Genomic DNA, 14,550 nt, shown 5'->3' on the forward strand with positions numbered 1-14,550 from the left:
GTGATGATTTACAAGAAGGGCTGGCAGATTAATTGTCTTGTACTGAGAACTTCAAGCATGCTTTTAAACCCCTCCCAGCCCAGTCTTATTTTTGACGAATGGGAAGACACTAGTAATTATCAGTCGCCATGTATAAATCAAGGTCCTTTTAGATAGCTGTGCCCTCGCTGAGAGAACTAGAGATGGCCTGGCCATAACTGTGAATTGTCTAAAGATTTGTAAATCTTGAGTCTGAGGTTAGATAATGAGAAGCTGCTTTCTGGCAGTTATTAGAAGACAGTGACACAATTATTTAGATACATGCTTTTAAAGGGGTGGTGAGGCTTGAGAAGTATGCAGGGAAATTAGAGGTCCACGTGGAAAACATGAATTCGTTACAACATTCTTTGGAACATTTTTCAGCTCTATGTCACAGTAAGGGTACCAGCCGCTGTAGATTTAATGACAGTGATAGCATATTTTGATTTTTTTCACAATTGTTAATATACAGTAAGGAAAACTTTATGAAATTATTGAGTTAACTGAATAAAACTTAAAAACAGAGAAAAGCAGAAATTAATCAAAACGACATTTTTTTTCAGTGCACTCTCAGTCATAATAGCAGTGAATAGCATTCAGCATTAAGTTTTTTTTTTTAAATTACAGTATCAAAAAAGGTCTTATGTATCAAACGTTATATATATTACAAGCATTCCGGGGATTTATATTGACATTTAGTACATTTCGTCATTTAGCAGATGCTTTTGTCCAAAGCTACTTACAATTGAGGAGGTATTCAGCAATTCAACAAAACAAGGAAATACACACAAGGGGCTCTAACATACACATGGTGCAATAAGATGCAAGATGTGTATGGTGCAGTTTGTTGCTATTTTCAGACCAGTGCAGCTCTAGTTTTCACGTTTTTGGCCACGTTGTGGCCACGTTCTGTTTAACTGTTTTCTCACTAGTGAAACGTTCAGGTTTTTCACTGACAGAGTCTGCCATGTAAATAGCAAATGTGCGCGACGCAACTGACTTTTAAAGGTAATGGGAGATGAGACTCTGATTGGATTAATTCACCATATGCTCAAATCACACCCACAACTCGTTAAAAGAATAAGCTTAACTCTATAAGACCATGTGCCTGGGCAGATCTTATTTTTACGTCCTTTAAATAGCAAAAGTGAATTCGAACAAGCCCTTAATGCCTATGTGCCATACGCTTTAGACTCTGCACCTAGATCTTTAAAATACAGTTCAAGAAGAGCTAGTTATACAAAGGAACTGTTTGTGCTCAAGATTAAGTGCTAGAGTTAGGAGGGGGAGTGTGTTTTTTATTTTATTTGTTTGTTTTTAGAGAGACAGAGAGAGAGAGAAGAGTGTTTCTACAGGTGGTTTGTCGCCTGTGTAAAGCACACTTCATAAATTGATTTTTAAATGTTTTTTAATATGGAGTGATTGTAAGAATGTGTCTAGTGCAAAAGTGCAAGAACTGGTGCAAGTGTCAGTTATTGTGTCAGAGAGATAAAAGTGTGTGTGTTTTCTACAGGTGGTTTGTCAAGCCCACTCAGCTGTGTGAGGAGTTTGGTGAAGAACAAACAATTTGTTGCTCAAAAACCTGTTATTCTTTTTACATGACATTCTTGGCAAAGTACACAAGTGAACTATTTTTGCTCAATCAAAATGTTTAAACAAATTGCACTAGATGTATACATGCAGTTCCTTCACTGAATTGAAGCCCTCCAGACAGAATTGAAAGTCAGATATATTCAATGATCTTAATAATCTGTTGCGTTTCTGACAAACTCAACATAGCTTTTTATATTTACCTTTCAGATGGATGGTGTTATTTTAAATTGCATTTGCAATCTTGACTTCTGACAACTTGTTTGTTTGATCTACGGCAAATCAGCATGAACTGCCACACTAATACAAACTAGTCTCAGAAATATGCAAACGGTCTAGGTCAGGGTTTTTATTAAATAAATGTTGGATCAATTAAACAATCCAATGCATGTTCAATAAAAAAGGTCAGAAGAGAGTTTTCTTCAATGTCAAACATATAAGTAATGTATTGGATACAAATGAATAATTCGATTCACAGAATTCTGGTATCCTCAATGCAATGCAAAAATTACAGCGCAACAAACTTCATTTCCTGATTCACGCTTTTATAACTAGCTGATATTCGTCACTTGTCAATCATTTTCCATTCCTCTATTGGCCGCACCCATACATACGTCCTCTTTTTCTACAAATTCTCTGCACAACATTAAAAGCATAAGACTTCCTCAACTGCAAATATTCTGTGCTCACAGGAAGTTTCACTGCAGAGCTCAAGTTAATTTTAGACAATCAGCTTCGTCTAATTCTGCAAAAATGCTTCATTATTATGCAAAACATATCACACTCAACAGTAGAAGTTAATATATATCACTTTTAAGCAATACAAACACAATGGTTTAATTAATGAAAAGAAAAAGAGACAAAAATAACAAAAAATATATTTCTTTTCACAACATAATTTTACATTTTGGTTTGTTTTTCCACAACACCCTGCTGTATACTCACAAAATATATGACAAGTGCTGCATGGAACCATTTGTTTGGTACTATTGCATCTCTGATTTTTTCAACACATCGCATTAATACAGGGGTGGGAAACGTCTGGCCTCCGGGCTGTATGCGGCCCGCGAGAGGATTTGATCCAGCCCCATTCGTCAATTCAAAATCACCCCTCAGGAAATAAATAAATAAATTTCTGTTGTAGAAAGTGACAGTTGTACACATTTGTTGCTCTGCAAAGCTCAGTTTCACATGAAAATGACTAAAAGCATTTGCTGTAATGTAACGTTTGCAGCACAGGATGTGCATCATTCATTGATGTACGTTCGAATCATTCATATTTTTAATAGCGCGAACGACCGCATGGCATGCTTCTGTGTGTGTGCGCGCTTAGCCTCAGAGACGAGCAGAACACACACACATCTAACGCCATCTTAATGTGAGCGCTTTAATGGTCAAATACATGCACACTTGTGTCAGAGCGCGGTGTTTAGTGATTATTCATATTAACCCTCATTTGTGTAACTAACAAACAAGTTGAGAATCAAAAGACACGTGAAAAAGAAACCATATCAGAGTTTCTATTCTTAAAGTGATAGTGCACAATATTCCTGCTGCTGCCTGTTTTTATTATTAATCAAACAAGAGGAGAAAATCCCTCACTGCTCTTGACTGAAGGACTTTTGTAGCTGAAGTTTTTTTCTTACAGTGAAGATGCTTAAAGCACAGTTTGTTTCATATTTTTATTCTATTGTATTTCTCTTTCCTTATTTACAGGGAGGAAATGAATTATAAGCGACCCTTTCCCCCCAATTTCTGTTTAATGGAAAGATTTATTTTCAACCCATTTCTAAACATAACAGATTTAATTTCATTAAGTCATTTCTAATAACTGATTTCAAGAGTTCACACTTAGCTGATGATTGATTATAAGCAAGTTTGGCATGCTGTCCCGGGAGAGAGCCCTGAGCTCGAAGGTTCTTGAGCCCTGGGCTCCCTCCTGTTTGGAGGTAGAGAGGGGAGCCTCGAGCTCAGGTAGATCTCGACAACTCCCCTTTTTATAATAGCTAAAGAAAAGATTGAAGGCTATTAAAAGATATGCTGCATTATTAGATTACCTGTATTGAAATTTAGATTTAACGATTAACTTGTTGTACATGTTTTTGGAATGTGGGAGGAAACCGGAGAACCCTGGGAAAACCCACGCAAGCACGGGAAGAACATGCAAACTACACACAGAAACGACCACCGGCCTGTTAAGGAACTAGAACCGGTGACGTTCTTGCTGTGAGGCGACAGTGCTAGTCACTGAGCCACCGTGCTGCCCTATGGAGGGAAAGGTGAAAAGGTAGGGGTGGAAGGGGGGATTCTTCAAATCGAAGATGACTGTAGTGAGAAAACCCTGGCTCTTTATAGTGGTTAGGAATGGCCTGATTGGTGGATCAAGCATGCTAATGCAGAACCAGCCGTGTTCAATCATAATCACGTGCTCCTCTCGAAATTAGTTTATGAATAAACTTCACTTCTTTTATCTTTGCTATGATGACAGTACATTTATATTTTACTAGATATTTTTCAAGATACAAGTAATCAGCTTAAAGTGACATTCAAAGGCTTAATTAGTGTAATTAGGCAAGTCATTGTATAACTGTAGTTTATTCTGCAGACAATCAAAAATATATATTGCTCAAGAGGGCTAATAATATTGACCTTAAAATAGGTATCAAAATATTAAAAACTGCTTTTATTCAAGTTGAAACAAAACAAATAAGCCTTTATCCAGAAGAAAAAACATTATAGGAAATACTGTGAAAAAATCCTCTGTTAAACATCATTTGGGAAATATTTATATATAAAAAACTAAATTCACAGGAGAGTGAATAATTTTCATAACTTCAGCTGATAATCATTTTAAATAATCCTGATTACGATTATGACCAAAATAATTGCGATTATGATTTTTCCCATAATCGAGCAGCCCTATAATTCAGTATGGCCCCTAAACGATGTTACAAAAATGTAAATGGCCCTTGACAGAAAAAAAGGTTCCCCACCCCTGCATTAATAGAAACCGAAACAGCAAATTTCATAATTCTTAATATCAATGCAAAAACTAACAGCCAACTATACACAATATGAATTTGTGTAAAGCTTATTTGCCAATGCATGAGCCATTTTAAATTATTTCATTTAAAACAATAACAAAATAACAAAATACACAATCAGTCCTTTTGGCAAGATATCATTTTCATACAACAAAAGGCTGAGCACGACTTCTTAACTGAAGTATGTTTTGATGGGATATTCTATTCATTTAGGGGAATCCCAAACTATATGTTATAATCGCTGCGGGCACATGTAAGAGTGTAATGGAAAAGTCTGGGACCTCCTTGGCCTTCCATTCGAGCCCTTGTAAAAACGTACAACAGTACATTGTTGACACATGCCTTCTGATCCACACTCACCCTTGCTAGTTGGCACGGCTGCTGGAGGTTTGATGAGGTTATGTTAAAGATGGGTGTTGTGTCTCGTAAGGGGAGGATGGGCTGATCTTTTTTTTTATTCCCTGACTCACCATCCACAGCACTGGCGGCCTGTGCTCCATCTACAGATAGAAAAGAAAGAGACGGCCCAGAAATGAATCACTCTCAGACATGCTTAGAAAAGAGAACAACTCAGAGATACACTAACAAGCTTGCATTTAATGTAGTACTTTTTAATGTAATGTAAAGTTTGTAGTTTGTTCCTTGCCACTAACTTGGTTTTTTTTGGGATTTGTGGAGCTGCACATCATTGGACTTGCTCTTCAGTGTTTTGGCTTTCAGGAGTGACATTTACAACACACTGAACTAAACTAACATGAACTTCAACGGTGAGAACTAGACTGAAGCAGATCCAATTTACTAGAACTTCTACGTTAAGCTGTTTTGACAATCCATTTGGCACTAAATCAGTTGCAAGAATATCTTTAACATTTAACCGTGAGTTTTTTTATTTATAAATGTAATATCTGAATATGTGCAAAACATCTTGAAAAAAGAAAATACAACATTTCTTCTATTGTTGCATTCATTTAAAATTAGAGAAATCTAATAAGAACTATATTCTGAATTCCATTCAAAATGCCAGAAAATGATCGGGGAGTCCAGTAGTTTGCATGAGTAGATTATTGGTGGTCATTTTATTTTGTTATTTAAGTAAGAAAAGAGAAATAAACTTACTGGCCACTTTAATAGGTACAATTGTTCAACTGCTAAATGCACATGTAATCAGGCAATCTCAAAGCAGTAACGTAATGCATTTAGGCACATAAAACATTCTGCTGCAGTTCAAAATGAGCATTAAAATGGGACAGAATGAGTAGTTAAATGGCTTTGAATGTGTCAAGTTGTTTTTTGTTTTGTTTTTTTGTCAGAGGTAATTGTTTAAGTATTTTAGAAACTGGTGATCTACTGAATTATGCATACACAGCCATTTCTAGGGTTGGTAGAGAATGGTCTAGTAAATGGTGGTTCTGTGGGTGAAAATGCCTCATTAATGCCAGAGGTCAGATTTTGGAGCTATAGCAAAAGTAACTAAAAAAAGTTCGAAATGAGACAGAGAAGCTTGTTAAAAGTTAAAGCCTATAGTAAGAGCTCTATATAAAAAAATATGAATAGAAAAGTTGAATTGTATTAACAAGCACTAGATCACAGTTGTGTATTTAACATTTGACCTCAAGCTTTTTTGTTTTAATATTTAATACTTGAAAGTGTGCATATCATCTTGAAAAACAAAAATACAATGTTTCTTCTATTGTTGCATTCATTTTAAATTACACATATTTCAAAAACCAGCAATACTTTCTATTCAAAATGCCAGAAATTGATCGGGAAGTCCAGTAGTTTACATGAGTAGATTATTGGTGGTCATTTTATTTTATTATTTAAGTAAGAAAGGAGAAATAAACCTACTGGCCACTTTAATAGGTACATTTGATCAAATGCTAAATGCACATATAAGGAGGCAATCTCATAGCAGTAACATAAAGCATTTAGGCACGTTTACATGGTCAAAACTATTTGCTGCAGTTCATAATGAGCCTTGGAATGGGACAAAATGAATATTTAAATGACTTTGTGTCAATTTGTGTTTTTGTCAAATGGGCTGGTTTGAGTATATTAGAAACTGCTGATTTACAGAATTATGCATACACAACCATCTCTAGGGTTTGTAGAGAATGGTCTAGTGGTGGCTCGGTGGGTGAAAATGCCTCATTAATGCCAGAGGTCAGAGTTTGGAGCTAGCAAAAGAAAAAAAAAACAAGTTAGAAATGAGGCAGAAAAGCATCCCTTAATGCACAACATGTTGAAGCCTGAAGCAGAAAAGCTCCAGTAGAAGGGCACACCGGTGACACTCCTGTCAGCTGAAAACAGCAAACTGAGGCTACAGCTACTGAGGCTACTGAGCTCAGCAAAATTGAACACACTGGAAAAAATGTTTCCTGATATGATGGTTCTTGATTTCTACTGTGACTTTCAGATGGTAGAGGCAGAATTTGGCATAAAAGCGTGGATCAATCCTGGTTTGAATCGATTTCTTATGCTGGTGGTGTAATGGCCTGGGGAAAATATTCTGACCAAATTTTGGGCCATTAGTACCAACTGAGACCCATTTAATCACAGTGTGTCCAAAAATAGGCTACTTCCAGCAGAAACACACATGTCACAAAGCTGAAAATATCTCAAACTGGTTAACTGCATAACATTGTGTTCACTAAACCATAGTCAAATTGGGAAGTGGTTTAATGGAAGATTCACATGATGGATGTACATGTGATGAATATGCAGCATCTGCAAGCCTGTATAGGCATCCTGGTGAAAGCGGTGGTTCTCTTTTCCTAAAAAGTAGACTTTTTTGCAGTTACATGCCTTATTTTCTATTTATTTAGGAGATTTAAATACTGCATTTTAGTGACATTTTAGGCTGCATTAGCTTGTCAGATGGTCGTCATAACCACAATTTTTGATGTACCAAAAATATTTGCTAAATATTTACAATAAAGAAATATGAAAAAAAATACTTATTTAAAAAAAACAAATATCACATCATTTATCATCAGACAAAAAAAATGAATCTGTAAAAGTCTGTGGCCTATTGTCATTTAGGGCTGCTCTATGGGTCACTGTGACGCTTTACACCTTTTATTGGTAATTTTTTGCTCTAAGAAAATAAGGTTCAAGATTTAGAATAAAAGTTACATGTAAAATGTTTTCTCTGCTTAAAAACAATACAGTAGCGAAAGTTGACTTCGCTTAAGTCAGATTGTATGTTTTCTTGCACAGCTGGATGTTGGACTCATTAAAACTAATATCTACATTAAACAAAACTGATAGCTAAAGTCACAACAGACAACAGAGGATTCCAATTAGTCCTAAATCCTTTTTCAATGTATTATTTTCACTATTTATGATGGAATAGCAGTCAAAATAGGACAAATGAGCTCATGTATGGGACAAATTCTGAAACTTTGTCCATGAGGGTTGGTCATCCGAACCACCTGACCCCACTTGGCAACAGGCCTGATCTGCTTAACGTTGCCGAGTTAAAATAATCCCAAATCTATAAAAATTATTTAAAGCACCTCCTTAAATCTATGCCACAAAGGATTAAGGTACAATTTTTGCTATTAACCATCCAATTACCAAGAATTTTAATAAAAAATAGTACTAATTTGTTGCTTATTAATAGTTAGTAGTTGGGTTTAGTAATTTGGTAGAATTAAGGATTTGTTTTAAGTCAGTTCTTCAACAAAAATCACAATAAACCTAGAACAGGGTGTACCTAATAAAGTGAGTGATGTATATAGCTTCCATTACACTGGAATTTACAATAAATTTTCATTTAAATTGACTTTAAAAAAGGAGAAAAGGCAGTTAAAAATAGAAACCCAGCAATACATGTATTGACTATTTATTTACTGAACAACTAAGTGAGCTGGAGAAGAGGAGAAATGCAGAAAAGAAAAGCCCTTTGTGTGTGTGTGCATGCATTGGTTTTATATTCTATGCATCACTTGGCAATGCTTTCAAGTGCTTTTTTTTTTTAAACACTCGCTAATGTAAAATGAAATCTGATCACGTTCATGTGCATGAAGACAATACTACCTGGATTATGATGAAAGTTCTCTCTAAGTAGTGCTATATTTGTGATGGGCTTGTCTCCATGGTGACAGCCAGCGGGTGCAAGAGTCAAACTGACTTTTTACAGCCAGCACCTCATTTTTTCCATGTCTGACATCAAGTAAACAAGCCTAATGATTTCCCTTTCAGGTTCGGCAAAGGAAGCGCAAACGTCTTCACAACATGACAATTAGATAAAGATGTTTGAATTGATTCACACATATGTCAAATTCATAATATCTGCATTTGTTTTGTTTTGTTTTTTGAGAAGCTACATTCCAGAAGAGTGAAATATGGCTTGTTAATGATACTAACTGGAGTTCAGATGAAAGCATGTTGACAAACGCACGGGGTATGAAATCACTCCTGGCCGTTCGATGCCATGCTCAAGGCTAGTCGCCCCAGTACCTGTATAGCAGCATTACAGAGGCAGAGGACTAGCATTATTTGAGCCGACTCTCTGCAATTAAAAGAGCCAACCTTTCACTCATGGACTGCTAGATTGCTAGATTACTAGAGCCGACTTATGTGATTTATGCTCTGGCTGGAGTCTGTTTGAAAGAACTTAAAATGCAATGATATAGCCTGTAGGTTATACTTGTTATGTTTTAGGAATGCAAGCTATAGCTCATATTCAACGTTGCTGTCTTGAAATATGCATTAGTTATGTTTAAAAGTATTGTACCTGCCTTGTGTTATTTTGAAAAATGTTAAAAACCTGTAAGCATTGACTTCCACAGTATTTGTTGTTGTTTTTTAACATGGAAGTCAATGGATACAGGTTTCTAACATTTTTCAAAATATCTTGCTTTGTGTTCAACAGAAAACTTAAAAATGAGGGTGAGTGGTAAATACATTTTCATTTTTGGGTGAACTATCCCATTAAGTATCAGTTCATGACTTAAAAATTAGATTGTAATTTTCACATTTCTCATCTCCCAGATGGACACCAGCAGTCTTTGTCTTTGGGAATGATTGTGGCTAAAAGGGTTGACATGATTTCGGTAATACAGATTAAAAAAAAAAAATCTTTAGTGTCTGGGTTTTTTTTTCTGAATATCTGAATGAACAAACCAGCCAACTCGACCTCCGTGGTTTCTTTAGAGACTTATTCTATTTATTAATTTCTAGTCTTTTTTATTTTATTTTTTGTTGTCAGCATGGTGGTGCAGTGGGCAACAAAATCGCCTCACAGCAAAAAGGTTGCTGGTTTAAACCCAGCTGAGTCGGCTGGTATGGAGTTTGTTTGTTCTCCCCGTGTTCAAGTGTGTGTGTTTCTTTTTGGTTATTCTTGAAAAATGCATTAAAATATAATTAGTTTTTAAAAAAAAATTAGACAGTAAGTCTCTAATATTTCAATTAGGCATCGGACGATAACCTCTTTCAAGGTATACCGCGGTTTGGAAAAGTCAATGTTTTAAAAAAGTACATTTTTATATATATATATATATATATATATATATATATATATATATATATATATATATATATATATATATATATATATATATATATATATATATATATATATATATATATATTTAAAATTGTAACGTTTAAAATTGTAAAGATATCTGCATTTTTATAACTACTGAAGACAGCAGAAGTCAATAATTCATTTGTATAATTTAGCCTGACATGTTTACAGCACCAAAATATTTGAAATATTTCTCAAAATAAAATATATTATATTCAATTGGGAAAAAAGTTTTTTGGTTTTATCCAGACTTTTTAAAAGAACATATTTTAGAGCAGTTATCACTATACCGTGATACAGTGATATTTTTTTCTAAAGTTATCATACCACCAAAATCTTATATCAGCCCATGCCTAGTTTCAACTACCTTTTGTAAAAATATAAATACAAGTCAAATCATGTTACATCCATCCCTATTCAGTGTAACATATATGCTTGTAAAAATAACATTTACCTCATAAAATATAAATCCAATAAATGATCACAAAAAAAAGGTTATTAAATATGAAATTATTAAAAATGTCTTGCTAACAAATTTCCAAAACAGTCTTGTTAACAGACTTGTGAAAAAGAATATTTAACACGAAAATTGATTAATATTTTGAGTTTTTTTATAAACTGTTATACCAAAATAAATTTTATCTTATTTTATTTATTTTGTCTATAAATCATTAAAAACAGTAATTATTGTATCAGAAATAGAGAATAAATAAAAAAATAAAACTGAACACATTGTAATGTACCAGCCAAATAAAAAATTGATTACTTTTGGGTGTAATTTCCATCCCTGAGTTTACCGAAAATATCTGACTGCACATTTATGAAACATTTTCCATTATTTATTTGCTTTGAAACATATTAAACTCATAACCTTTTATTATCAGCTATGATAGTCCACGAGATTCATAGAAAGACACATTGCGACATGCTCAGCCATAAAAGGTGTTTTGAATAGACTATTAAAACTGCTTTTAAAAGTCATGGCAGTGTCTGACAAACACTGTAATCATGCCTCAACTCTACGTGCTATAATTGGAGCTGTTTTGCTCAAAGGTTCACCAATGTCAATTACGCAAGCAGCACTGAAGAATTCTTCATACAAACATCATAACAGAAGTGAGTAAAAAAAAAAAGAAATAGTTTACAGAGATTGCAAAAGGCTCAGAACACCAGTATCCTCTACTTTGGTTTCAGCTGAACGAGGAACTTTCTTTTTCTTTCAACAAGTACTGACACACATGAACAGGGGATCAGGAGTTCAGTCAGGAGTTCACAGAGGTTGCCGTCCATGTCAGTCTATCTTGAGAAATATGACCCTTCAAAGCATACGAACAATCTAAAGATAGCTGAAGAATTTTCCCTGTTTTATGATTATGAACTGAATTCCAGATCCAGACAATTAGAAAATACATCATATTATACTGTACATTTTAAACTTTAATTTTTTTTTTTTATGATTCTATGTTGTATGTTATTCTGTGTCTATGTTTAAAGATATTTTGAGTAAAATTTAAACCGAAATTGATCTAACAGTACATATATGAAGCTATATTTAATATAAGCACGCTAAAGATCCTCATAACTGTGTTTGTCTGCCACCCTCTGGTTAATTTAAGGGAATGCATGGAATTTTAACTATAAATTTACAAATTGGAATCTTCACAAGGTGGAAAAACCTACAAGCAACAATGCATTAAAGTTTGATGTAAACTGTAAGTTGATCTATTCAAATGTTTGGGTCAAACAGTAAAATTGAGAAATATTATTACCATTTTTTTGTAGCTTTTCTGTTTTAATACTATATTTAAGCTTGCAGTGAGAGTGGACGATTGTAATTCAAACAAATGGCGGTAAGGCTCAGCATGTTGTAATTTGAAGAAAAATAAAAATCCACTACACTAAAATGCAGCACTCCATACGCAGACTTAAGCCTTATTTACAATGTTTTCGTTCAGATTTACTGATATGTTTCATAGATTGTATGTAAAAAAAAAAAAAAAAAAAGAGAAAGATTGTATTTACTAATTAAAGTTTCAAATATTTTGTAACTTTGCAATCTTTAGATCAGGATTTTTAAAAATATGTCTGTCCATTATATGTTCAAAATCTGTAACGGAAATTAAATCTCCAGTAATGCTGATTTAACTTTTTTATATTAAAAATATATTGATGTACTAAAATATTGATGAAACAATTTCATATGCAGTATATACAGATCTTGAAGTTCTTGAGCATATAGCAGATGGAAAAATTCAGATTGAGACGTGGAGTGATGAGGAAGATGAAGATAAAGTTTATTACAAACAAGACATCTATACAACAAAAACCTCGTGCTTGTGATTTTGAAAAAGATTACACCAGCAATAATATATATATATATATATATATATATATATATATATATATATATATATATATATATATATATATATATATATATATATATATTATTGTATTCAATGTTGGTGTAATGTTTGGGAAATACAACTGTTCTGACCTGATGTCCATTGACCATAATAAATGTAATTTTTGATTTATACAGGGCTTAACATTAATGATTATTTCTAATGGTCTTTTAGACCAATGGATTTTTGCTTGCAACCATATGTAATTATTTCTTAGTAACATACTTTAATTTGTCAAAACAAGAAAACTGTAGTTGTACACATGTTATTCAACATAATATTCCGTTTTGACAAGTACATAACCTAAAGGAATATATTGCTTACTTATTATCATGAGGATGATCGTGTAGCTTCATTTGGCAAGGGAAAATTAATACCTGTTTAAAAATTATTTAGGGCACATAACACAACATTTCAATGAATTTAAGACTCTTTAAGGACTAAAATTTAGTTTTTGAAATGTAAGACTTTTTAAGACCCTGCAGATACCCTGTTAAACGGTGTTGAATTTTTATTGTTATATATTGGTCTCATTTATAGGAGCCTCAAGAACTGTGAAAACATAATTTTACATTTTTACGTAAATTGGAACATAATTCAAGTCTGAAGGGGATAATTAATTACATTTAGGTATTTTTATGCGTTTTGACTTGATTCACTTAAATGTTAGTACATAGTAGTTAACAACACTTAGTTTACCATATCACCCTAAAGACACGAACACACACGTTTTACTCAACACAATTTTCACTGTCAGCAAGGACTCAGGGGAAACTGAATGATTAAATCTCAAAGATGATCACGTCCTCATTCCAATTAACTGTCAGCATTTCCTGGGAGAGAGAGCAGAACCTGGCCCAGATCTACAGTCTACCCCCACACCGCAGTTCAAGCAGAGCTGGTCCAAAGTGCAGCAGATGGAGTTTAAATAGGCAATTGCTTTTGATAAGCAGAGGTTGGTGGTTTATTATATATATACCTGAAACAGGAAAATAGACAAAAACTGCACTGTTCAAATTGTCAGATCTCAGTTGTTGATCAGATCCAACATTGTCCAACAACTGCATTGTTTGGCTACACAGTATATGTCTGAACTAGGTACTCCCCTTCACGTGACCTCCGTTCCTCTGACTCTGGTCTTTTAAGAGTCCCCTCCACTCGTCTGTGCTCTATGGGTGACTGGGCTTTCGCATCTCTGGCTCTGAGGCTCTGGAACTCTCTCCCCTATGACATTAGACACGCTGAATCTTTTAATTTGTTTAAATCATCCTTGAAAACTCACTACTTTACACCCACCAACTCATGAGGTGTGCATTCTTGGTTTGTTTTATGTTTTAAGATATTTGAATGTTTTAGCATTTGTGAATGTTTTATCTTGAATGATTCAATTTTAATATTATTCTAAACTGTTTTATTTCTGTAACTTTTTTGTCTAAACCCCTTTGAAAATTAAGTTTTAAAGGCGCTATATAATAATAAATTATTATTCAATAGGATAAGAGTTATATTTCTATAGAACAAACTATTGATTTTATATTTTTGCATTTATGAGGAAAAAGCTTCGTTATAAATGTGGCAGACTTGAAACTGCCAGATAGATAGATAGATAGATAGATAGATAGATAGATAGATAGATAGATAGATAGATAGATAGATAGATAGATAGATAGATAGATAGATAGATAGATAGATAGATAGATAGATAGATAGATAGATAGATAGATAGATAGATAGATAGATAGATAGATAGATAGATAGATAGATAGATAGATAGATAGAATAGAATAGAATAGAATAGAACTACTCTTCAAGTCCAAACAGAACCAGAATGTGAACAGTGCTTAGATGTTTAATGCATTACTAAGATTAAACGCGCAAAGGATACCAAGTCTTGTCCAGTGGTTTGTCCAAAAAATGTCTCGCTTATAAGACACACACCCACTGACAGAGAGGAGCACCA

General features: G+C 33.8%; 1 long non-coding RNA gene across 4 annotated transcripts in view; it reads right to left on the reverse strand.

Moving 5' to 3' along the window:
- The window catches only part of LOC141377866 (uncharacterized), a 107,119-nt gene that overhangs the window by 91,754 nt on the left and 815 nt on the right, over nucleotides 1-14,550 (reverse strand). For all 4 annotated transcript variants that reach the window (XR_012390911.1, XR_012390913.1, XR_012390912.1 and 1 more), the window contains exon 2: nucleotides 5,013-5,152. This is a non-coding gene — a long non-coding RNA (uncharacterized lncRNA). The remainder of the gene's footprint in view (nucleotides 1-5,012; nucleotides 5,153-14,550) is intronic.

Source organism: Danio rerio, chromosome 15 (assembly GCF_049306965.1).
Source record: "Danio rerio strain Tuebingen ecotype United States chromosome 15, GRCz12tu, whole genome shotgun sequence".
NCBI lineage: Eukaryota > Metazoa > Chordata > Actinopteri > Cypriniformes > Danionidae > Danio > Danio rerio.